The following is a 26,973-nucleotide window of genomic DNA, read 5'->3' on the forward strand; positions in this document are numbered from 1 at the left end:
TTCTGGAAGATCTAGAGTCCTTCATTCCCTCACTGGAGTGGCTGTCTGTATGGGCATCCTGCATATCTGCCACTGTTGCCACCAGTTGCTCGCTTTAAGGTCAGAACAAGGCACCTAACCATGAAGCTGGGTGCCTCACTCTGTCCTCAGAAGTGAGCCTCGTTCTGTCTCCGAAAGTGAGTGATCCACAGCAGCGTGGACATCCTGGGAGACTCAGCAGGACACCCATGTGGACAGCGACTGCAGTGTGGGAATGGAGGTCCAGGTAACAGGGGGAGATTGGGGCAGTTTTGGGGCCTAGATACTCCAGGATATCCCCAGAGTATTCTGCCCAGTGTATATAAGGTCCTCCTTTATAACTACTGCTCTCTACATATGCATGTTGCCACACAAGTGATTGCTGCAGGGAGAAACTGGTGTTATGCAAGTGATTCCTGCAGCAAACAATATGCAACATACATACATAGTACATTTTTAAACACCCAGGCATGCACTTCTATAAAACCAATTTGCAGCAGGATGTGTAAATGGATATGTGCACTTGTATAATGTCAACATCTTATGCATTAGCTGTAGGAGACACACTATCTTACAGAGTGATGTTGTTCTTTCCTACAGGAATCATATGACCTGCCCTTCTGCTTTAAGACAGTGGTGGGAAAAACTGGGCCTGGATCTAAAGTCAGGTCTCCTAAAACAGGATGTAGCCGGGGGGGGGGGATCTGGGGGTCCGGACCCCCCCCCTTCCATTAGAAAAATGAATGGTGGTGCTGCTGCGCGCGCCATCATGCCCCATTATAATGGTGCACCTTAGTCTGGACCCCCCCTTCCTAAATCCTAGCTACGTCCCTGCCTAAAATCCGAATCCATCCTGCTATATTTCGCCCATGGTGTACAACCTTTCCCCATGGTACCATCATTTGGTGAATATCAGCTCTGTTTCCTGACATTCTGAAAGTTTGAGATGTCTCTCCTAAAGGTAAAGAGCTCTAAGCTAAAACATGCTGGAATTTCTGGTCCCACCTTTTTGATTTTGGTTCTACCCACCACTGGAATGCATTGCTTGAAGAAGTTATCTGAAATTACATTTGGACCTTTGGCTTTAAGAAAAGCAAGATGGTGTTCTTTTCTCTGGAAGTATTCTGCTCTTATTTATCCATCTATATCACTTGCCACAGGTGCACACATCACAGAAAGGAGACCTCCTTTTATCCTATCCCAAATATTCTGTATATTAAAAATATGATTTCTCTCATTAAGTATCAGTTATTCTACTAATTGTTCAGCAACATGATTGCTATGCTGCAATGACTAGAATCATAGAATTATAGAATCATAGAGTTGGAAGAGACCGCAAGGGCCATCCTGCCCAACCCCCTGCCATGCAGGAAATCTCAATCAAAGCATCCCCGACAGATGGCCATCCAGCCTCTGTTTAAAAACCTCTAAGGAAGGAGATTCTATTACATTCCAAGGAAATGTGTTCCACTGTCGAACAACCCTTACTGTCAGGAAGTTCCTCCTAATGTTGAGGTGGAATCTCTTTTCCTGGAGCTTGCATCCATTGCTGCGGGTCCTAGTCTCGAGAGCAGCAGAAAACAAGCTAGCTCTCTCCTCAATGTGACATCCCTTTAAGAATTTAAACAGGGCTATCATATCACCCCTTAACCTTCTCTTCTCCAGGCTAAACATCCCCAGCTCCCTCAGTCGCTCCTCATAGGGCATGGTTTCCAGACCCTTCACAATTTTAGTCGCCCTCTTTTGGACACGCTCCAGTTCCTCAACATCCTTTTTGAATTGTGGTGCCCAGAACTGGACACAGTATTCCAGGTGGGGCCTGACCAGCATTTGACAAATACATTCTTCTGTAATAATTAGCATCTGGGCCTGGTGAAATATTACTTGGCCTCTGGAAGTCTATTTGAAGTGACATCAGAGGAGCCAGGCTTAAGTAATACCCTCCTCACCCCAGTCCACTCCCATCTGTACAAGAGAAAAACCACTTTCACAACTACTACATCCATAGCCTTTTCCCTCCTGTTGCTACTGTCTATGCTGGTATAGTGACACAGGTGTAAGCCACCATCAGGTTTCTGGCCTTTATTTCCCACTGGACAAAGTTGGTGGATATGGGTGGGCAATTCCTGTCCTTTATTCTACTGGTTCTCAATATGGGACCTTTTAATGACATGGTAGAATAAAGGCAGGAAATAAATAACTCTCAGGCAATAAATTGGTTAGCTAAATGTGTGTGTGTGTGTGTGTGTGTGTAAATTGCCATAAATTGTCATGGAGACGCCAAGTTTTAATTAGATTTTATAATTTTATTGTATATGTTTACTAATATTCAGAAAAGATGTCTCTTTTTCCTTTTGTCCTTTTTAACAGTTATCTATTTTAACTGCACACTAAATGTTGGGACATTTTTGTCCTTTGTATTCTGTGCCTTTTGTTTTAAATGTTTTATGCTTTTTGATAAGGTTTGTTTGTCATGGCCTTTGGGTATTACAATAAGCGTTAACTTGAACTTGTATACACTCATTCCTCCATATTTGCAGCTTTGATATTTATGAATTTGATTATTTTCTGATTTGATTAATATATTCTCTCTGGGAATATCTAGGTCCTCCAATGCAACTCTATGGTCAACTTTAACCAAAAGTTGCAATGAAGAACCTAGAGATTCCTAGAGAGAATACTCTACTAGGCATTTGTAGCTCCTCCAGTGCAGTTCTAAGGTCAGTGTCTGTTGGACATTGACCACAGAGTTGCACTAGAGGACCTAGAGGTTCCTAGAGAGTAAAACATGGTGTTTTTGTTATTTGCAGTTTTTTCCATATTCACGGGGGTCTTGTGCCCCTAACCCTAGCGAATATGGAGGAAGAAGTGTATATGTTTTAACTATATAAAATATTTACTAAAGGCTTTGTTCTGGTAATATCTAGTAGTCATTGTTTAGAAATGCAGTATTTCAATATATTTTGGGGTTTTTTTAAAAAATCAGAAGCATATTTTATATTGATGATTCCTCTCAACCCATTGCAATAGAAGCTTCTACTGCATAAATGTGACAGGTTTTTTTTAGAAACAACAGTATCTTCTAGGAATCTAATGAACATACAAGCAATCTAAAAAATATAGGCCAAATGATATCTAATGCCTAGATACATGTCAACCCCCTATAATATGTGTACATTTAGATAGTATTTAAAGCACACTAGAGGGATTGGAAGGATAGACTGCAGAATCCTTTTCCCACCTAACCTCCCACAAAAGTGCTTCTCCCTGTCTGTTTGTTTGTTTGCTTGCTTGCTTGCTTTCTTAGTTGGGGCTTTGAAGATCCAGCCAGCCAGCTTGTAACATACCTTCATCCTAGCCCCATTCTATTTGGACTGAACAGTAAGGAGTCTGCCTTAAGGCCATGGAAGTGTCACTGGGCCTTTCTAAAACACTGAGTGGGCATTTGGTCAACACAACAGCAATGTTACCATGTGCATATTTTAGAGCCAAAGGGATTTTCAACTTCAATCTCTTTTTCTAAGTTATCCACCATAAATAATATCACAGATTGGTATAGATCCTAGTTTGTGTCTAAGAATCACAGTGGGCCCTTGGTATCTGCTAGAGTTTGGTTCCACGATCCCTTGTGGATACCAAGATCTGTGGATGCTCAACTCCATTAAATACAATGATGTAGTAAAATGGTGTCTCTTATATAAAATGCAAAATCAAGGTTTGCTTTTTGGATATTTTATTTATTTATATATTTATTTATTTAGTATTTTCATATTGTGGAAGGTTGAATACATGGATAAAGTATCAATGGATACCGAGAGCTGACTGTACTTCTATAGCACAAGATAGTCATTCTTTCACTCATGGGAGAAGATTACAAACAGAAAGGAGAAGGTTTTTAAAACAGAGTACAAAATATAAGTAAAGCTGAAATCACTTGTCTATTCATAGGAAAGCAGGCTGCAGGAACCGGTTTTTCAGGATTTGGGTGGAGAAGATTCTGTCTTGAAAAGAATTTATCCTTAAAACTGCAAGTAGCATAAAACCAGCACATTACTATGTCAGAATTCTGATTTGTGTGAATTTGGTTTTCTTACTAGCATGCAAATGGGTTCCTGTTTCTGCAGAGTGAGGCTTTTGAACAGTCTAAAAAGTTACTTCATAATTATTTTGAACAAAGGAACATCTCTCTGCTTAAAAGATGTGTTATGTGCTTGAAATGAAGCAGAACAGTTAACTCTCAGTTAACTTTATTTCCTTTGGATCATAGTCTTCTCTTTTAAGACTTGACTGCTGGTTTTCTAACTCCCTGCCTGCAAGAAACTGTGATATATTTTCTCCATTATACCACATAAGATACACTGACGTATAATTTTACTCCTACCAATGTCTTCTACATATGACACCAAACAAAAGGATTAAGCAGATCATCTTTCAAATAGAGTGCATAGCAGACTATCATTTTAAGCAAACAACAATAAGGTAGTGAAATAAGGCTAAACATTACATTCTACAATCATGTTCTGCTAAATACTTGCAGTGAGTTTGAAACCCCAGCTTTTGTACAGACATTTTGAGATGCCACCAGACATTTGGAAGGCACCATAACTTAGGAAATGCAAATCAGTGGAATAATAGAATTATAATAAAAACTGACCCCTCCATCTCAGATTGGCTGCTGTAGGTCAAGTCGTCTTGAGACAATCTGTCCTATAAACATCCACAGACCATATTAAAACCAAATGCTTACCTTTGTATACCATCAATAGGAAGACCCAGAGTCTGGTGGCACTTTTGGTGATAACCTGTTGTGACAGTGCTGTTTACAGAAGAGTAGTGTTGCCGTCCATCTGAGAATCTTAACAGCTTCAAGGCTCCTCTACCAGAGGCTGAGTCATTTAGGGAGGGGAAGGGAGGTGTGGAAAAGGGAGTTCACCTTGTACACATACCAATTCAGTTAAAATCCACTTGCATTTTATTTATTTATTTTTCTACTCTTTATCTGGTCCACTGTTTCCTTTAATGCACAAACACAACAGGGCAGAGAGTGAAGAAACATGCCATCACAAAAACAAGATGTTCTTCATAACAACACCAGTTGTGTTCATGTCTTCTTTTGGCCTTTTGCTCTATTTCTTTAATCCCAGAAAAAGAACAGTCCCCATTTTCACTACCAAGGGGTGTGACTGCTCAGTGGGAAATTTAAAATATCTCACATAGGTATTTTTAAAAAGAGTGTGAGGCGTTGTCAGAGAAATAATGAGAAATGTACATGGTATCTAATTCTGAACTGTGGCCAGAGCAAAATTTAATCTGGAATGTCTTCCGTGATTGGAAGGATTTTCTCACACTCTAAATAAATAAAGGCGTTTGAGGGCTACAGCCACAATGTATCACGAAAGGACATTGTTTTAAATTATGCACTTTAGCTGTGATCTTGAATACTATTTTAAAGTTCAGACAAAAAGCTGGAGAAGATTCATTGGATTACTGACATCGAAGTCACTGGAGGGATAGCAAGAAACAGTTTGTTGGCTCTGAGAAGTCGATTTCTCCAGAGCCACCACTCCCACTGGGTTTTTTGTTTTGTCTTTTACTTCCACTGCCACTGCCTAGAATGTGATGTAGCTATAGTGCCATAATGAACCAGACTCTGGACGTCTCTTGACTGCCACCCCAAGCATTTTTTTTCATTTTGATCACATGAAGTCCATCCTCTTCTTCACACTGCTTCATGGAAGCCATCCAGTTCCCCATTTCTCCATTTCTGTGGTCCCCTTTCTTTAAAAAAATCCTTTATTCATTTACCCCTCCTTTGGGATCCTTTTTCTTACTCCAGTTTTCCCATTCTTCTTGCCTGCACGATCAATGTGCATTTTTCTTCTCTATAGCCCAGAATGTCTTGACAGTCCTCAACTTCCAAATGTAGCATGTTTATACCAGTCAAACTGATAATGTTCTTTCCTTCAATGAAGTTAAACTACAATTTGCTTAGTTCCCTGAGCCACTGAACATCCCATGACACCACATCACTGCAGTTAATAATTGTCAAAAACATCACAAATACTATTAGATGAGATCTTTCCCACTGGATTTTATGCCAATCAAATTGTTGTTTACATCTCTTAGGGGCTATACAGACAGGCAGCTAAACACCACTCCTGTATGCCCTGGATTGGTGCCTCAGCAGCCGCGCACTGCAGCACCAATTTGCACCCCAAAAGAAGCTGCTCTGAGCAGCTTCCTGGAAGGGGTGTCACTGGCATGCTTGTGCACCATGATGATGCCCCTTTTGGCCAGCGCTGTTTGGGTACTGTGCGCCACGGATGCCATCATGGCATGTGCCATGGGATGGTGGCCGAGTGGTCGAACTAGGACTGGGGGCATATGGATGCTCAGCCCTAGCTCAGCCCAAAAACTGCTGGTTTGTACCTTAGTGCACTTTCCAACATTATTTTTTCAGCAGTATCATTGCATACATAAACAGAAGAAAATAAATATCTAGTCTACCTTACTTCACCACATGGTTGTAGGGATCATAAGGGGGGGAGCACACTGTGCGCTACTGTAAGGACTACACACACTCCATGTGATGATTCTTACAGCAAGAGTAAGCAGTATGTATTTATGTAGTGCACATCCCAACAAATGAAGGTCTATGTTTGCAGTCTGGAACTTTATAGGGCTCGCTAAACCAATATGGGGAGTGAAGCTACTGCCTCGGGCAATAGTTTATAAGGTACAGAAATGCAACCCTTTTGTTATTCCTTCTGAATTTTATGGCCTTTCTCTCTCCCATAAAACAGCTATAAGCACATCAGAAGGAGCCCTGGTGATGCAGTGGTTAAATGCCTGTACTGCAGCCATTCACAGCCATAAGATTATGAGTTTGATCCCAGGTGGGGTCCAGGGTCGACTCAACTTTGAATCCTTCCATAGGTTACTAAAATGAGTACCCAAATTGTTTGAGGCAATTACCTTACACATTGTAAACCCTTAGGGAGTGCTTAACTGCACTGCTAAGCAGTATAGAGATGTACTTGCTATAGAAATTTACTTACTAAGGCCTGCACTTCACCTCCTAAATTAGCCCCCAAGATTCTAGCGTTCCGACTTTCTCAGAAGAGCTCATTAATTGGAAATTGCTGAGCAGTGGAACTCATATCCTGAAAAATGCCATGCAAGTAGTTACTACAAAGGGCCATGGCTCCTGCTAAGGAACATTCAGATCTGCATGTCGTGAAATTCTGCCGCTTCTTTGCATCCCTTTAACAAGATGGTTTATTCTAGCCCCCCACCTTCCCACTGCCCTCTCTTTGACAGTTGCAGCTGTGTCACTGCATCCAGCTCTTCTGTCCAAGCGGAACCTTAATCTGACAACTAAAAAGTGGTTACCCTTTGGTAGCCAAGTTGATTTTGTCTTTTTTTCCCCCCTGAAGACTGCGACATGAATCTATACATATAGCAAAAATGCAAACTGTCTCTGGAATTGTTTTAGAGACAATGGAAAAGCACCTGAAATAAGGCAATTTTGAATAAAAGGTTGGAAGAGCTAAGCAGCTTCTCTAACAGTCATTTCTCTCCTTCCAATCGTCACCTCTTAGACAGGGTGGGCAGAATGTGATCTACAGACTTGGTTGGACTACATCTCCCACACTCTGTCACCATTAACTATACTGGCTTAGGTTTGATGGGTCTAACAACATTGTGAGGATCACACATTCACCATCACTGCATTAACATTTTCAATTTTAACAACAACAGCCCATTAGAGCATTGTTCTTATCTGAAGTCTACTTTAACCACACTCCAGCCCTGCCAACTGGACAATAGGGCCCGCATGGCATGATATGGTTTGCATTGCTCCACTTGCCTGGGAATGGATAATAATGATGATGATGATGATGATGATGATGATGATGATGATGATGATGATGATGATGATAATAATAATTTGTTTTATTTATATACTGCTATTCCAAAGATCATAGTGGTGAACAGCAAGTAAGCTAATTTGCCCCCAACAGTCTGGGTACTCATTTTAGTGACCTCGGAAGGATGCAAGCCTGAGTCGAGCTTGGGCCCTTTTGCTGGTCTTGAACTCGCAACCTTGTGGTTTTGAGTGAATGGCTGCAGTACAGGCATTAGATGTGTCCTCTAATCTTGGGTAGCTTATTATTAAGGTTTAATGGTCATGTTACTGAGATGGGCCTTTCACTAACTACTGCCTTCCAGTTGTTTTGGACTACAGCTCCCAACCAAGTTAGCATTCAGCAAAGGGAAGCAACTGCCTCATACCTCAGACTTTTGGAGATCAGAGAGCAAGGGCCAGGTGCTCGAGAGTGAACTCAGTATGTTATGTGCCCTTTCTTGATTATGTTGGCTTGTGGAGAATGTTGTTCCCCTAACAGTTGTCTTGTCACTTTATATACACTAAACTGGGGGAAAGTACCAATTTTCCTTTTGTCTCAGTCTGCAAAATGTCTTGAATTCATTAACTTGAGCTAACAAGAATGGCCATGAGTTGGATTAGAATTCCCATCATCCCCAGGCATGATCATGGTTGCTATAAATAAAGGGAGCAGGGCTAGTCCAAATCACTTTGCTGCTTGGGGCAAATCACAACATTATATTATTGCTCCACCTTTCCCACTGACAAAGTGGTAAAATTAAACCAGGAAATCTTTGTTGTGTCATATAACCAACTAGGTGACTTTGACCACACTCACATAACCAACTCTACTTCACAGGGTGATTGTCGGGGAAGGGATTGGGTAATGGGTTGAATCCATGCCTTCCTACAAAAGAATGGACAATCGTTCCATTTGTGGAAGGGACAGAGAGCCAGCAGATGGTAAAGGCGAATCGAACAGTGATTTGGGGCTGGGAAGTCATACTCATCAGTTTTCCCTTCCCTCTGGAGCCAGAGCTGTTCTGGCAAATCCCTGATAAGGAGCTGCAGAGAAGAGGAAGAACTGGCTTAAAACTATCATCCATCCAGTAGTAATGCCCCCTGATTAGCATTCCATTCAGGGGTGCTCTGGATTTCATAAAGTAGGGAGCTTTGAGATCTTTGGCAGAGTAGTGGAATATAAACATGATTAATACATACTCTCTGAACTTATTCTTGAAATGAATATACAGTTTAAAGAGGCTGTAAACTATTAATAGAACTGCAAATGTAAGTGTGAATTAAAGCATATGTACCTTGTTCCAAGTGCTTTGTGCTTAGCTCTAGGAATCCTTTCTCTCTCCCACTCTCAGTCTCTCTCTCTCTCTCTCTCAAAAGAAATATGCCCATTCTTAGGTTTCAGGTACGTAGCAGCGGCAGGATCTCAGCCACACCTTAATACCTACATGAAAAAAACACTCTCAGAGTGGTCACAGGTTGGCAAACACATTCTTGAGATGCCAAGAGAGCATTCAGTGGCTGTTAAAAGGCTTTTGGCAATACATTTCATTCATGCAAGTTTCAGCAGTTCAGATGCCAAGGGCAAGAGAAGAATTAATTAGATTTTCTGGGGATGCTGTGAATGCACCCCAAACACTAGTCGCAGCTTCATAATATTGAATGTTTTAAACATCCCGAAGCATAACTGTGAGGCATCAGGAATCTTTGGAGTCCTATTTTGAGGGAACCTTTTGCTATCTAGATATTTTGGATGTTAACAGTCAGACGTATCACCCAATATGACCATTGCTAAGCTGTTATAGGAGCTGAAATCAAAACACCTGGAGGGCCAAAGATCCCCCATGCTTGATTTACTATTCCCATAATTGCATACCATCACTAGTTATATTGTGGTCTGTTCAGATCTAGTTTGTACAACCACTTCTGCTAGTAAGGTTGATTAACTACTTACAAATCACAGTCTAAATCCATGTGTGTGTGTGTTTTGTTGGCTTACAAATTCTGCCTTGTTTGAAACATGATGTATGATCCTGCATCCCTGGCTGTTCACTGGCATATTTCACCAGCTTACTACTCTGAAAAAGCAGCTGAAAAGTGGAGTAGCAGAAAAACAAGCCAAAAACCAACCAAAAACCTACTACGCAGTTCTTGGCTTAAGTAACAAATAATACTTAACACAAACCATGGTTTATCATGCCATTCAAACGCACCCACTATACGGATCTAGTCATTTTGAAATGTATCTGCACATGGGTTCATCAGCAAATATCTCAAAATTACAAACCAACAGTAGGCCAAGAGTTAAATGTTTCAGAATTATATACCAACCAGGCATTTATTTGCTGACATTTGTGTCTTTATTCAGAGCTTAAAAATTAAATGAATAAGGATGACTCTAGGCCTATGTATAAATATTTTATGGTGTTTATTATTGCTATAGACTGTTTGTTGCTTAGCGTGATTAACAAGTGTGTTTATAGTGTTTGGTAAAGTAGTTATGCACACTAGCATGACAACAACATTCACTGTCACCTTGATTGGTACTTCCTTAGAACACAAGTTATTAATAACACACTTAACCAAAATAATACACCCATATCTGCATTTAGCCATCAAAAGTATAGGGTGACTTCATGCATTTTAACCCAAGCACACAGTGAAATATGTCATCAACTCATGCTGAGCAGGCACATGCTTCTTGATCTTTTGAACAGCTCACATCATATTAACTTAATGCAAAAATTAAAATTCATACGTTTTCAGAAACCAAGGCTGCATCTGCATTGCAAAATAATGCTGTTTGACACTACATAGCAAAAATGCTATGGAATTCTGGGATTTGTAGTTTTGAGAGATATTTAGTCTTCTCTGTCAAAGCTCTAGTGCCACTGTTGTGTGCCCTCAAGTTGTTGCTCGCCTATGGTGATCCTAAGGGAAACCTATCATGAGGTTTTCTTGGCAAGATTTGTTCAGAGGAAGTTTGCCATGGCCTTCCCCTGAGGCTGAGAGTGTGCGACTTGCCCAAGGTCACCCACTGGGTTTCCATGGCTAAGCTGGGATTTGAATCCTGTCTCCAGAGTTGCAGGCCAGCACTCAAACCACTATACCACCCTGGCTTTCTCTAGTGCCACAACAAATGACAAAGCCCAGGATTCCATAGCATTGAGCTATGCCAGTTAAAGTCATATCAAACTACATTATTTCTGCAATGCAGTGCAGCCCAAGATTCCTAAATCAGATTGGTCCATAATCTAAATAAAACCTGGTGTTCCTCTGACACCAGGAAACGTTTGATTTTGCTTTGCTTTGGCCTTGGTCATTGTTTTTTTTTTTACAGTAGATCCAGATATTGCCACAGTCCACTCATAACTCTCTGGTGTTTTTCTACCACTTCTTCCATCGTTTTCCTTGCCACCAAAAAAACAAAAAAAAATGTTAATGAAGAAAAAATTAATTGCACGGGGGCTGCAGAATGGTAGTGCTATGAGCTCCCTGTGCAAAGCAACTCATTAAGTACACTCAAGGCAAGATAAAGAAACACCCAATCTTGTCAAAATAAGAAAAAATATTCATAATATATGTAGCTATAGTATGGTATGTTTGTTGAATGTACAGTCTAAAATGCCAAAATTACATTCTTGGAAGCAATTAGAATTACTTGTTAAACAAAAAAAATGGAGTAGTGTTGTTCCTAATCAATGAGTTACTTTTGAAATTATGAAAGAAACTGTCCACAAACTGAGAAGCATGGTCAAGGGGCTCAGGAGGGGCAGTTCAGAGGATGCTGCCACTGCTGTTATGGCCTTGTTACTGGAAAAGGCAACAAGTTACATGTTACTCTTACTCTATTTGTAACATGTTATTTCCAAGCCCCACTGGTTTGGTCACTCTCTATTGCTGGTTCAGTGGAGCCCATGAAACAGCATTGCATTGTGGTTCTGTATAGGTTATTGATTGCTGGCACATCCCTGACTCAATTGCACAAGTAAAAATGACCTTCATGACATTCGATATTAGAGTTTAAAGCCATGGTATCACATTTCAAGGGGGGAGAAAGGACAGCATAGAAGGGTGACAGGCACAAAACATGGAATGATGACTCGTTCAAGCAGCATCCTACAGGTGCTTATAGGTGCCTGTAACCATTAACATCATTGCCACAGATACTAACATGACACCACAGATACCATTAACAAGGTAACCACAGATTATCTGCATAACTTTCAAGTAAGTGACATAAAAATAAAAATTTTCTAAATCTTGTCTCAGTTATAAATCAAAATGGAAATTGTAGTCAAGAAGGCAGTAGAAGACTAAGGGGTTGTCTACATAATTACAAAGCTCCTCCTTCCAATCAAATAGAATGTGATCTGACCACATGCAATTCATAGGAGTTTGGGCTTTTTGTCAGGGATGGGGCTGAAAAACTGTTTAAACTCTGCAGAAAAGGCTTTGCAGTTTTTACCTATGTATCTATGGAAATCTGTAGAAGTGCTCATTATTGCATGAATTTGAATGGCTGCACATTTTGGCAGAGGAAGGGTGAACAGATGTGGATAGATGTGAATTTGCCTAGGAAAGTGAAGATGATTAACCATCAATGTGAATGGGCAAAAATCTGCAGCAGTTCACATAATGTAGACTAGCCCTAGGATTTGGAATGGTAGCCATGAAGAAATCAGATAGTATCCTCAAGTATACAGATATATCATCAACTACTAAACTCAAAATTGTTCATGCCCTTGTATTTCCATTCTGCATGTATGGTTGTGAAAGCTGGAAAGAAAGCTGACAAGAAAATAATGAATTCATTTGAAAGGTGGCTCTGGAGGAGAGGTCTGCAGGTGTCATGGACTACCTAAAGATAAGTAAGTGGGTGCTAGAACAAATCAAGCCTGAACTCTCACTAGTGGCCAAAGTGACTAAAATGAGACTGTCACAATGTTGATATGGCATGAGATGACATAACTCATTATTTCTGCAATGCATGCTCAGTAAGGTTGAAGACAGTAGGAAATAAAGATGAGATTATAGACGGATAGTCTCAGTCAAAGAAGCTACAGTGTTACCCCGGGTTACGAAAATAATTCGTTCCGCCGCCGCTTTCGTAACCCGAAAGGCTTTCGCAAGCCGAAAACCCATAGGCGCTAATGGGGAAAAGCCGCGATTTGGTGCGAAAAAGCGCTGAAAAGCACCAAAATTTCTTTCGTAACCCGAAATAACCTTCGTAACCCGGAACAGTTTTTTTCAATTGGATTTTTTCGTAACCCGGAAATTTCGTAAGGCGGCGCATTCGTATCCCGGGGTAACACTGTATAGCCCCAGGTTTGCAAGACCAGGCCAGAGCTAATAATAGGGTATCTTGGAGGTATACAGCCACCATACATTGAAGTTAATTTTATGGTAATTAACAACAGCGACAGCAACCATTAATACCAAAAACTTGGTAACATTTTATTGTGTTTCATTTGGAGTACAGAAACCAAGGTGATTCTGTTTTGTGACAGGGCTGGCCCTAAAATTAACCAGAGTGAAGCAATGCCTCAAGTGGTTGATGCAGGTGATACAGCATCAGTCTCCCAGCCATTCTTCCTGAGCAATTCTTTCTTGGCAGATACGGAGCAGAGCAGAACATTTCATACGTTGCTTCTCCAGAGAAGTCAAAGACTATATCCTGGTGCACTATGGCCTACAAGCCTTTTTTTTTAATGGTGAGGTTGCACTCCATGTTGCTCCCTCCTTCAGTCAGAGCATACAGAGGTAGTGCACAAACTAAACTTCCACAACACCTCCTTTAGGTCACCAGTTCAAGGATTGGCTAGTGAATAGTTGTGGGCAGTGACCCTTTTGGGTAGTAAACAGGTATGGACAATCATCCCTCACTTAATCATTGCCCATCATCTGCACAATCAAGAAACCAAACTGTTTGGCACTGGTTTCTAGTGGTTCCCATGTCAGTGGACTAGTTAGTCCATTACAATTTCTAATCAAGGGTTTAAAGGAGCTCTCTGTCATGTGGGTTTGTCCTGGTTGTGTTCCTTCAACTGATTTCTACCTGTGGTGATCCTAGGATACGTCTATCATGGGTTTTTCTTGGCAGAATTTGTTCAGAGGGAGCTTGCCCTTGCCTTTCTCAGAGGCTAAGAGAGGTTGGGTTTCTACCACCAAGTGCGGATTCAAACCGTTGTCTTTGGAGTCATAGTTCAGTGGTCAAACCACTATACTGTGTTGGCTCTAATGTGCTAAATATGTTCAGCACCTTGGACAATTCCTTTAGAGCTAGCCAAAACCTGGAATGCACACACACAAAACACATACACACTGACATGGAAGCCAGCAGCCACCATTAGAACTTAGAAATTTTGATATTATTTTTTTATCAGTGCCCAGAATCCCTCAACCAGCATGACAACATGCAAAGTGAGAATGCATCTTTCCCCCCAAGTCTGATGAAGGTTCTGGCCATTTGAAAAGGATTCTTAACCTCCACATTGTTCTTGAAATTTCCAGGTTTCTTAATTTAACTGGACGTGTTGTCGCCAGTTAGATTGGGTGGTGAGAACAATCTCAACTGCTCAACTTTAGCTCAGCTTAGTGACATGACTGACTTGGGTGTGTATTTAAATCCCCACAACATGCTGCATGATAGATTGCTTGATTTGAAACCTGATTTGAAACTTGATTTGCAACTTGCCATTAGTGTGCGTGTGGTTCCCTTAGGGAGTGGCAAGAAATTAGGAGTGGGAAAACAGGTTTAAGAGCATTGTAATGTCAAGCTTGAAATAGAGCATTTAATTCATTCTCTCCCATTCGAACATTCGATGAAGACTGTCAATTGAACAGGTTGTTCCTTGTCCATACCTGAATTTTGTTGGAGTGAACCACTACTGTGTTCATCATTGCTAACAGGAAACATGCATTCAAGATCTGATCTCATCTAAGATCTGGAAATGTGGGTATATTCATTGTTTTAGAAAGCACAGGGCTGGCCCAAGTCAGTCTGATGTCTCAGGTGACAAATAAGGTGGTGTGCCTTCCCCTGCCATATACAAAAGCTGACTGGGCTGGCAGTTGGCTCTTTTTGAAGCACTAGTGACAGGATTCTCCAGGGCATCAGAAGGCGGTAGTCTGGTGTAGGGCATTTAGAGCCCTCCTCTGATACCCTGCTTCCCCCTTCCAACAGCTTACAGCCCAAGAGTTTTGTCTCAGTGCCCAGTTGTAGAGCCAGCCCTGAGAAAACATTATACATTTTGCTCCTATTCCTCACTAAAGAGTGGGTAGTACTATTAGGGTACATTTGCACTGTAGAAATAATTTGACACCACTTTAACTGTCACAGCTCCATTTACAGAATCCTGAGATTTGTAGTTTTGTGAGGCACTATCACTCTTTGACAGAGAAATCTGAAGAACTGGTAAAATTACATGTCCCAGGGTTTGAATTGATGGCTCTACGGCATCTAAAAGTGGTATCAAATTGCATTACAGTGGGCCCTTGGTAAGCACTGGGGTTTGGTTCTAGGACCCTCCCAGGGATACCAAAATATCAATGCTCAAGTTCCATTATACACAGTGGAGTCGTAAAATGGTGTCCCTTATATAAAATGACAAAAATCAAGGTTTGGTTTTGGGAATTTATATATTTTTTTAATATTTTCAAACTGTGGATGGTTGGATCTGTGGATATGGAGGGTTGACTGTATTTCCACAGGGTAGATGCACCCTGATGTAACTGGGCTTTGGTATTCCTGCCGCTGCAAAGCTGGATATTATCATAAATCTATTTCCTTTTTCTTGGAAAAATTCACCTGATGTCAGAGGAGGGGGCGGGGGGACAATCCAAATAACGAGCAGCTTTAATGTGATTAAATTAGGTGTTGAGAGTTCTTGGGGCCAAAGTGAGTTTTAGCCAAGTCTGCTTGCCATTGTGTCAAAACTGGCAGCAGTGGTGGATTAATGATAATGCTCAGTAAGATATCAATAAGAGGCAAGAGCTTCAGCCAAATATGAGCTCATTCTGTAGAGAAATTCTGCTTGAAAGATATGTACTCTGGAGTATATGTATCTATCCAGTTCTTTTTACAGGTCACTTCAAATGCTTCACAACTCAAGACAGAATTCTAGTTGGGACCTACAAGAAACTAGGAGAACACATCAGAGCATGCTTTGGAGCCCTTTACTGACCTGAATGGGGAGCATCTATACAAATGGATGTCATACTTTCATTTGCCCAGCCTGATTTCACAGCTGACTGTGCTTAACCTTGTCCAGTAAACTTTCCTTTTGGTCATTAACCAATGCATATTGGTAAAAGGAAAGGGAAAAGAAAAGCCACCACTCTGTTAACTGTTTAGGAAGGATGTAAGGGTGCAAGTCTGGCTTTATTTTCCCCTGTCCTCTCAGCCTGCTATTAACAACAAAACAAAAAACAAGCACTCAGAAAGGTTATTATCTTTGGACTTTTAGATCCAGAATCCCTAGCCACTAGTCATGTTAGCTGGGAGATTCTGGAGCTGTCATCCGGGGGGGGGGGGGAACCACCTTTGCCAGGTTCTGCGTAAAACTGATCAGAACACCTGATGCCTAGTTCTATAAATCCTGGGTCTAATAAAACTAGACCTTCTGCCCATAGGTAGAGTCTGCTCACTGGTATAACTAATCCAAGATAATTTGCTGCCTGAGACAAAGCCCTCCTGTCTCCATTAATTTAGATCTGGTGACAGGATAACATCCCCACTGCATCCAAGGGCATAGACATGCCTAAAGGGTGCAGGGCTGCATGGGACACATGCTCTGACTTCAGCACCTTGTCACTGCTCTGTACTTCTCACCATCAGCTGTAGGAGTTAATTGCATCCCAGTATGCAGGAGGAAGTTGCCAAGTCCCTTTCCAGCACAAAGTTGCTACAATGACAAACTCATACAATCTGCATCCACACCATAAGCACATTTGTCACATCAGTTACGTAGGGCCTTTTCAAACATCATATACAATAATGATGGAACAACCATATTGATTTCAAACAGAGATGGGAGAAGTTTATAAAACTACTACAGTAATTCAGTGCCTATGCTGACTGGTGGACAACAGAAGTTGGAGTCCTGCAAAGTCATTTTTCCAAGCTCTGATTCTTCATCATTGTTGTTAACTGCCCTCAAGTCGGTCTTGCCTCATGGTGACTGCATGCATGAGACATCTTCAGGGTTTTTTGCCTCCGTTGCTTTGCTCAAGTCATGCAGTCTCATGCCCTTGGCTTCTCTGATTGAATCCAACCACCTGGTATGTGTCTTCTTCTCTTTCTACTGACCTCTAGCTTTCCTAGCATCATTGTCTTTACCAATGAGTCATGCCTTCTCATGATGTAGCCAACATACAACAACCTCAATTGGCTTCCAGCGATAGTTCAGGCTTAGTCTGTTCTAGAATTCATTTGTTTGTCTTCTTATCTGTTCATGGTATTCTCATCACTTTTCTCCAAAACCACATCTCAAATGAGTTGATTTTCTTTCTGTTGGCTTTCTTCACTGTCCAACACTCACATTCATATATGGTGATGGGAAATACAATGGCTTGAACAATCCTCGCTTCAGTGTTCAGACACTTTGTTGTTGTTGTGTGTCTTCAAGTCATTTCTGACTTATGGCAACTGGAAGGAGAACCTATCATGGGGTTTTCTTGGCATAATTGCCAAAATGAGTGCTCCTGTCCATATTGGGCCATGGATTGCTAATACCTGAAGTTTAACAATTACAACCTCCAAAACAACATGGCTGAACAATTTGACATTTGGCCTTGAGAATGTTCATAACATAGCAGCAATATTTACCAAAAGGATGAGTTATACAGAGGGGCCTTATTATCTGTGGGCTTGTCTTATTATTTTTGGGCTTGCCATCTGTGGATTTAAGCATCTATGTATGGCAAACTTTGCAATGTCTGCAACAGCCATGCGTGCAAGTGGCCACAGTAGCGGTCACACGCACATCACACTGCCATTAAGGACAATGGGACTTAATGGTCCCACATTTTTTGGTATCAGTGGGGGGGGGATCTGTAATCCCCCATGGATACCAAGGTCTAACTGTATATGGCATTCCATATGTTGTTGGAAAGCATCTATCATTATCCTTCACCACTGATTGTGCAAACCTAAGAATGATGGGAGGTACAGTCCAATAACAACTACAGGTGCACATTTTCCCCTATTACAGATTTTTAAAAATGCAGTTATACAACATAAGTGTAATTTGCTGTTGGAGCACTAGATGGAAGCAGAGGAGGAAAAATGCAACCCATCATTTGTAACATCGCCCCTGAAAAATATTCACTGTGATTTCTGGAGGAAAAATCTTGAACAGGATTCATAGAATAGAGGAACTTTAAAACAGGCATGGTTCCCCAGTCCAGGTAGTTGATTTTTTTTAAGAAAAGGGATATTAGACATATAACTTCAAAAATTTGGGACTAGAGAAAAAGCTTCCCCAGTTGTCTAAAGTACAGAAACAGGCCCAACTGATTAGGGTTTCTAGAGCATACATATTATTTTGTTTTATGGGTCATTCCAGCTGACAGAAAGCTGTGAATATTTCAGAACCCTCTGACTTGAGCTTAGCATCGAGAAATACACTGAATACCTGAAAAGTGCCTAACAGAGCTGGGTGGCCCTACTACTAGGCAAAGTGAGGCTATTGCCTCAGATACCAGATACAAGGGGTAAAAACAGGCTCTCAGCTGTTCCTCTTGGACTTTACAGCTGTTACCTTTTTCCACACAATTTGTCCTAAGACCTCTAAACTTTGGTGGACTGAAGGACATTCTCCTTTTATCAGTGCTGATGTAAGACTGAAATGCCAGGCCAGCTGGCTTCTGTTCATGGAACAGGGAAGGAGTCAAACACCTTGGATAACTCCTTGAAAATTCTGATTGCATTCACTGCCCCACTGACATGGAAGCCACTAGCTATGATGGAATAAACATGGGGCAAACCTAGAATAGGAATAGTTGTGTGGCAAATGTATAAGCCATCCCAGTGTGGCCATGTTCCAGGACCTGGAGGACCACACATCCTGATTTTTGGTTCCTCTGGAACTCTAGTGGGCTGTAGCAAGCCATTGCAGCAGTTCCATTTATAGGAGGGACTACCCAGATTCAATGATAATAGCTCTGCTGCCAATACAATTGAAAACTAAAATGAATCAATTTTTATGTTGCAGCTGCACAGTCATATTAACTGTCCTATTTGAATTGTCCTAGGCCAGAGGCCTATATAGCCTAAGTATATTGGTTGTACTGTGGGTTTATAGAAAGGCACTGAAGCCTGAATTTATATGTATCCTAACCCACCATGTGGATTATCTTTAATGAACGCCCCCAAGCACATCAGGCCTGTATGGGACCCTCACATAGGTAACTCGGATACATTTTTAGGGGGGACTATGACTCCAGGATCCTCCGCATCCGAAAGTGTAACTTCTGCAAAGTTTGTTGAGTTTGTTTGTTGTCAATATTTCCCATTAAAAGTTGTATATGTGACAATGATGTCATGAAACATATCAAATAAGACCCATTTGAAAGCAAGGTGCTGCAATTTGCCTTCTGCGTGGTTAGACTACTGTTAGAGCATTGTTAGGTGTGGTTCTTACAATGCCAGTGACTCATCTTGCCAGACTGAATTACAATGTGCCTGTTTCACCTGCTGCTCTTTCGATCAAAGCTTAACAAAGCATACTTGATTCCTGGACAGATAAATTATAAATCTGAGTTCTTTACATAACAAAAAGTAGAACAAGTTGTCCTGCTACAAGCAATTTACAGCATTGTACAAGATAACTACTCTGTCTTCTATCAAAGGTACTGACTTGTGGTAGATAAACAACTTATCTGCTTATTCTTTTCTCTATTCAACTTGTATGTACTTTCCTTCCTGCACATCCACTAAATCACTCATCTACATACAATCTGACACCATGTGTGGGTACCATATAATCTGCAGACACAAGCATTATTAACTGATGGCAAGTAAAGCCACCCTGGCCTATTCCTGTGCCTTAATATCAATATCATCATCATCATCATCATCATCATCATCATCATCATCATCATCATCATCATCATCTAAATAGTGCTATCAGTGTACATGGTGCTATACATGACCAGTTTACAATTGTTATTTGACAGTTTCCTGCCCTCAGGCGTACAATCTAAAAAGGACATTTCACACAAGAAAAAAGGGATGGCGTTGGGAGAGAAGATTAAGTGCAGATGATGCTGGCTGCTGTTCTCTCTCTCTCTAGAGTCCACAGTAGTGGCAGTTGGGATGGAGGAAAGCCTTTCATCAGCTGTTATTATTGTTCAGTGTCGTCAAGTCGACGTCGATTTATGGCGACTCTATGAATGAGGGACCTCTAAGTCACACTGTCTTCAACGGCCCTGCCCAACTCTTGCAGACTCAGGGCTGTGGGTACCTTGGCTGAGACTACCCATCTGGAAGATGGCCCTTCTCTTTTCTTAGTTTCCTTGACTTTACCAAGAATTATTATCTTGTCTAGTGAAACATGTCTTTTCATGATAATGCCAAAGTAGGATAGTCTCAATTTAATCATCTCAGCTTCTAGGAAGAAGCTTGATTTGCTCTAGGACCCATTGATTTGTTTTTTGAGCACTCCAGGGTGTCTGAAGAACTATTCTCCGGCACCACATTTCAAATGAGTTCATTCTCATTTTATCCACTTTCTTCAGTGTCAAGCTTTCACAACCATACAAAGAAATGGGAAATATGATGGAATGTGCAATCCTATCCTTACACAGTAACCCAGCCTACAAGAAGGGACTTATTGTGGATTTTTACAGCAACCAGCATTCTGATCTTGGAAAAAATAATGCCCGGATTGGCTGGTGTCGTTCCATGACAATGTTCATCCTGTCATTTTAGAAATGTCACTTGACAAAATTGTATATATTTATCATTTATTTTTTCATTTAGGCCTCGTTGAGCCCATGCAGGTGTTCTTTTTTGAAAAAAGAAATGATTGAACTATTTTGTATTTAATATTTTCAGCTGATTTTCCAGCTCTATTAAAGATTGAGAATTGGGCAAATCCGATCTTAAAACAATTCAAGAGCACTCTCTCTATATATATTTTAATAGCTGCAGCAGAGAGCCACAGTCTGACTAACCTTGCTGACTGCTGCAGGCATTTCCTCATTGTCAGCTAATGAGCAGCCTTCGCCACACTGACCCTTTTTCTTGAGAGAGTGCAGCCGCAGCAGCAACATAATGATTCGGGACATGCTCTTTTGATGACATCACTCTCCCCCTTTTCCAATCCCTCCTTTCAATGACTGCTGCAAAATGGCAGCAGTTCAAGATCAAAACTGCATTCTGGGCAGCAGGGATGGGAGGAGAAGTACACCATTCCCTGGCAAGCACTATCATGTACTCAGGCTAATTGACGTTTGGGGCAGAGGGAAATGTAGCTTAAGTCATGGTGCAATTAATGAAAAAGCAATGGATTCAGTCACTGCAGATTTCTTTAAAGTGGGAGGGAATATAGATAGATCATTCACCAAAGTATGCACATATACCTAGCATGCTTGTTTCATTATGCATAAGCCAACCAGGCTCTTGCAGACATGACAAAAAGCATAACATCAATTTGCATTAAAAACAAACATCAAAAAAACAAATTTATTAATCAAAATAGCAATACAGAATTTTTAAAAATTATAAAACCTCTTTCTACCTAACATATTGCCTCCCCCTGTTACTTCCTGTGATCTTCACTGGAAGATGTATTGGTTGACCTGGCATCAGTGACATGCCGTCAATGACATGGCAAAGGTAGGCTTTTCAGTGGTGGCACCCACTCTTTGTAAGACTCTTCCCAGGAACTCTCAGTGTATTTATGCAGACCTTCATTGACAATTATTATTTCCATCAGTCTGTCTATACATTGTCTCTTGATGTGTTTTCAGATATTTATCATTTTTAAGCTGTTGAGATTTTATTATATCCTACCAAGGAAGATGGTGATGCTGATGATACACTCTGTGATCATGCTAAGAGATGAAGCAAATCTCTCACAGTTCTAAAAATCTGATTAGAACTTGAAGGATGTCAAAAGGTGGTGTAATTCTTTTCACTGTGTGGTAGGACAGATGGCCAACTTACAATGTAGTTGTATGTGTATCATGCTATGTTGTCATGCACTGACACAGAAATGGGCCAAGTGATTGGGCAGGACCAGGATGTGGATTCAATAGATTTCCCCTTGTGTTGGAGGCAACTATTTTCTTTATTCTTTTCCTCTGTTGTGAAGTGGTCCTTTAGCTTCCAAGTGAAATTAGAGAAAACTGTTCCCCGCCTTCTTCCTCCAGCAGGAAACTTCCATGACACCTGATTCCTTAAATGGAGGGACAAGCCTGGAGTAAGCATATTGCATTTTTATTGTTGAGTAAGAGGTACTTGTGAGATTTTATTTTTGAGATCACAAAATAGCTTAGCAGTCATACACTTGACAGAGACAAAGGTTACCATTTGCTGCTCTGCCTCAGAAGCAAAATATCTTGGATGGGACCTACCCACATCTGTACCCATAAAAACCATCTGTACTGTGTCATTGTGAAAACAAGGATAACAAGATAAAAACAGTTTTGGTCAACAATGATAAATTTGAAAGGATTCTATGCAGTCAAAAGAATTACGCTTTTTAAATTTTATTTTAAGGGCTTTTTAGTGATTTCATTAAATACCTTTAGGAATAAAATAATGTAAAGTTTCAATTAATGGGAAACGAGAACAAGCCTGCCCAGAGAAATATAAGTGGCAGGCACTGATTAAATATGACTCATCTTGCACAGCTGGAATGAGAGGAAGGTAATTTTACATTAGGAACACTGATTGGCAACTTGTGAAAATGCAGACCCAGATTGGGAAGAAATATCCATGGCACATTTTAAAGAACAAAGCATGAAACATTTTGCTTCCACAGAGAAAGATAGACTGGAGGGCAGGAGGGAGGGAATTATTATTCCAAAATAATGAGTAGTAATTTTGGAATAATATGCACCTTGAACAGAAATATATATTCTACATGTGGGATCATAGCTAGTAAATCCCATTGATTTCCAGGCAGTATAAGATTTCTGCTTTAAATCAATGGGGCTTCCATAATAAGGTTCATCGGCTTGAGACCCTTAATTTCATATAATACATATTAGTTCAGGAATATCATAATAAATAATAAATAGCCAATCTATTTGTACTCAGCCACCACAGAAAAACAATGATAATCAATTTAATACAACGATTTCACAGTTACTAAAGCAGTGTATCATGTTTGATGAAAAGAACACAACTAAGGCCATAGGAGTTTCATTTGTGGAGAACCTTGGGTATGTATTAATAATATTAATTTGGTACTTTAGTTAGTTGAACTTCAGTACGAATTTCAGCAGGTGGCACTTTTCCGCCTTGTACAATACTGTTCTAGTCTTATACAGCTCTGTTTATATTAAATGCTTTAGAAATGAGAGGGCGCAATCCCAGCCTTGGCTTATGAGAAGGAAAACCACCAACAAGGACAATGTAGTGTCCCATCAGCCTCCTGTAGTGAGCAGCATGAACCACAGTTTATGTAACAAAAGGATCTTCAGATTATCTGTGCTAGGGATAAAACAACTATGGGTCTATAGCCTGTGTTGCTGAAACAATTTTACTTGATGCCCCAGAGGGCACTTCCAAATATTGATAAAGGCACAGAGGGAGAAATCCTTCCCCAGCCTTCCACGACTCACAAACCTAGCAGCCCACTAGGAATAAAATTTCATCCTAACCCAACAGATGGCTGTTTGTTTGTTTTTCTATATTACTTTTTAAAAATCTTTTCCCCCCTATGAGCTCTAGGAGGTATACAAGAGTCTCCCCCTGCGTACCTTATCCTTACAACAACCCTGTGCAGTAGGCAGGCCAGGCTGAATTGAGAGTGACTGGCCCATGGTCAACCAATGAGTTTCATGGCTCAAAGGAGGCTTTCCCAAGTTCCAGCTCAGGTTCCTATCCACTATCCTACATAGGTTCTAAAATGAAGCAGTGGCTTCTTGTTCTAGTCTGGACCCAGTGTTTTTGTCTGTGTTTTTCCTCCACCCCCTTCTCCACCACTACCATAATAGTTAAAGGCAGAATTTCCTAACATGCCATTTTATGTAGCTATCTAAGAAGCAATCTGGCAACCCTACAAGAAAGTGGCTGAGTCCCAAAGACTGCCTACCAACATGTATTATATAATCACATAGCCAAGTTTTGACAGCATCCTTCTAGTGAATGAATTTTTTTTCCTGCAGAGAGAAAAGAACATAGTTAGTTCCAGTTAGAGCAGATCCATTGAATCAATTGTTGACTGTTAAGTCAGCATTTATGTAAGTCTCATTGATTCAGAAGGAGCAATTAGTCTTAGGCCCAGTTTGTACTCATCACAGAGCACAATGGCAGGTAGATGATGTTTCAGTTTATCATCTGAAATGTAGGGAAAAAATCCATCTTGCTCTGTGAACAATAATATCACAAAGTTACAAAATCGGACTTTTGGCCTGTGTTTGACTAAAGAGGCAGGAAAGTAGTGAAGCAGAACAGGTGAGTTGTTCAGCTATAAAATATAATACAGTATAGTCATACTTGTTTGTGGAACCACACAGAAATCTCTCAAAATATTTTTCTTTCTTTAAAAAAAGTGGATTTAGGACAGGGGTAGACAACCTACGGCCCGGCGAGGCCTTGGGACCGGCCCCAGCCCGGTCTTGCCACTGATTGCCGCCGGGGCCTTTGGCCTATCAGGAGGAGGTGGGCAAGGGGGGCAATTGTCTATAGAAGCCTCAGAAACATGCATTTATATTAACATTTTTTTAAAAAATTAGCAACTTTTTTCACGTGTCTTCCATTTTTTTAAAAAAAGTGTGCTCCATTTGAAAATTTTGTCCCACATTTGTCCCGGTTTATTTATTAATATATATATATATTTAATTATTTAATTATTTATTTTTTGGCTTACAGCCCCCCAGTCATCTGAGGGACAGCAACCCGGCCCCCGGGTCAAAAAGGTTGCCTACCCCTGATTTAGGATCTACAGTTGGAGGACAGAAGGCTGAGTCAACCTTGGAGCCCTGCCTGGGATCGAACTCACAACATTGTGGCTGCAGTGCTGACATTTAACCACTGCACTACCAGGGCTCTCTAGAAATCTCTAGGTACTCTAGAGAGATTCTTCTGGAAATTAACCATAGAGTTGTGCTGGAGGACTTAGAAGTTCCTAGAGAAAACACTTCTCTAGGCATTTATACATCCTCCAGCATGATTTTGTGATCAGCCTCTAGCAGATATTGATCAAAGAGTTGTACTGGAGGACCTGGAGATTCTTAGAGAGGTCTTCTTTGAGGGAAGAAGAATATTGTTGTTTTATTTGCGATTTTTCCACATCCATGGGAGTCCTTTACCCCTCACCACAGCAAATGTGAAGAGACCACTGTAATAAGAAATCCAGGGCTCCAGGAGAGATTTTAGCTTTTAGCCCAGCTTTTAGCTTCAACACAAGTTGACTAGCATAGAGCTGCGTGTCTGTATCTTGGCATATACCAAATGGCATAGCTAAACCTCACATTTAAGCTAAAACTGTCTTCTTTTCCTGCTTCTAGGACCCCACATAATTTATAGTATTAAATATATTTGTCTATGATAGACTTGCTGGATATGTTGAAATAAACTACTTTCATTGGTTTAGGCTATTCAGAACAGAAGTAAGAACCCATTCCCAGTAACACTTTTTAAAAAGATATTGAACACAGAATGAAAGAGAATTAGTACATGCGCCCATTAGAGACAGAGTGCAATTTTTTCCCCAGTTGAATTTGGTTAGGGAAAAATGTTAAATGTATACTTTTGGGAATGCTTGATCCTAAATGAAAACAAATGTGTCTGATCTTGTCTCAAATTACTTCAGCATTAGCTTGGACTGATTTTTTTCCCCAAGCATGGACTGTTCATTAGCCCTCATCAATGGCAATCTAAGCAAAATACTAGAGCATGCCGACCTCTAAATGGTTGGGAGTTTTGGAATCACCTAATGAGGAAGTTCAGACTGCTTCCTTCTTATCTTTCCTTTGCCAAGGTTTTAATCATCAGTCTGGTGTGCATTATCCTTGAGCTGTCAGAAGTATACTTTAATAGCGCAGGAGTGTGTCTTACCCTTCTACAAACAAAACAGACACTGTGAGTGGGTTTCTTAGTCCCCTACAACTTCCTGTGCCACTCCATCTGAACCAGGTGGGTGGATGTGACCTTCCCGAACAGATCTGGAATCATATGGTGGTGGGGAGGGAGGGAAATGCTTGCTACCAATGTACTATTTAATGTACCTCTCCTCCCAGCTCCTAAACAACTTGAAAACAAATATAAAGGAAGAAGAGGGAAAGGCTGGTGGCACAAAACAATTGTGCTTCCAAGTAATGCTATACTTCATTTATTTATTGGATTTATACTCTGCATTTCTCCCAGGATGGAATCCAAGGTGGCTTCCCAAAGTTTAAAACTAGATTAAATTAAAATCTTATTTTACAAAAGTTAAAAGAGAACTAAATAACAATACAGGTACACTTCTGTCAACAAAGCCTCTGACAAGTTCCTTCTTACAAAGTCTTTTTAAGCCCACCAGTCCCTCTTCTCCACATACTCTTTAGCTGCATTTTTTTCTCTAGAGGAAACAATTACATTTGTTGTTGTTGTTGTTGTTGTTGTTGTTGTGTACCTTCAAGTCATTTTTGAGTTATGGTGACTCTAGCATGGGGGTTTCATGGCAAGATTTATTCAGAGGAGGTTTGTCATTAGCTTCCTGAGGCTGAGAGAGTGAGTTTTATAGCTGAGCTGGGAAGCAAACCCTGGTCTCCAGAATCATGGTCCAAGGCTCAAACCATCCAGCTAAAATGAAGTACTTTTCTATTATTTTTTATATATTTTTTTAACAGAAGAAATTTATGGCAGCATATACAGTAATTGTACA

The 26,973-nt window shown here is 40.6% G+C and overlaps 1 protein-coding gene across 1 annotated transcript in view; it reads right to left on the bottom strand.

Annotated features, from left to right (window-relative positions):
• The window catches only part of SCEL (sciellin), a 66,157-nt gene extending 61,269 nt beyond the window's left edge, over nucleotides 1-4,888 (bottom strand). The window contains 1 exon segment of the mRNA XM_042458425.1: nucleotides 4,766-4,888. The gene's annotated coding sequence lies outside the window, so the exon portion shown is untranslated.
• Nucleotides 4,889-26,973: the final 22,085 nt, after the last annotated feature.

The sequence above is a fragment of the Sceloporus undulatus genome, chromosome 3 (assembly GCF_019175285.1).
Source record: "Sceloporus undulatus isolate JIND9_A2432 ecotype Alabama chromosome 3, SceUnd_v1.1, whole genome shotgun sequence".
Lineage (NCBI taxonomy): Eukaryota > Metazoa > Chordata > Lepidosauria > Squamata > Phrynosomatidae > Sceloporus > Sceloporus undulatus.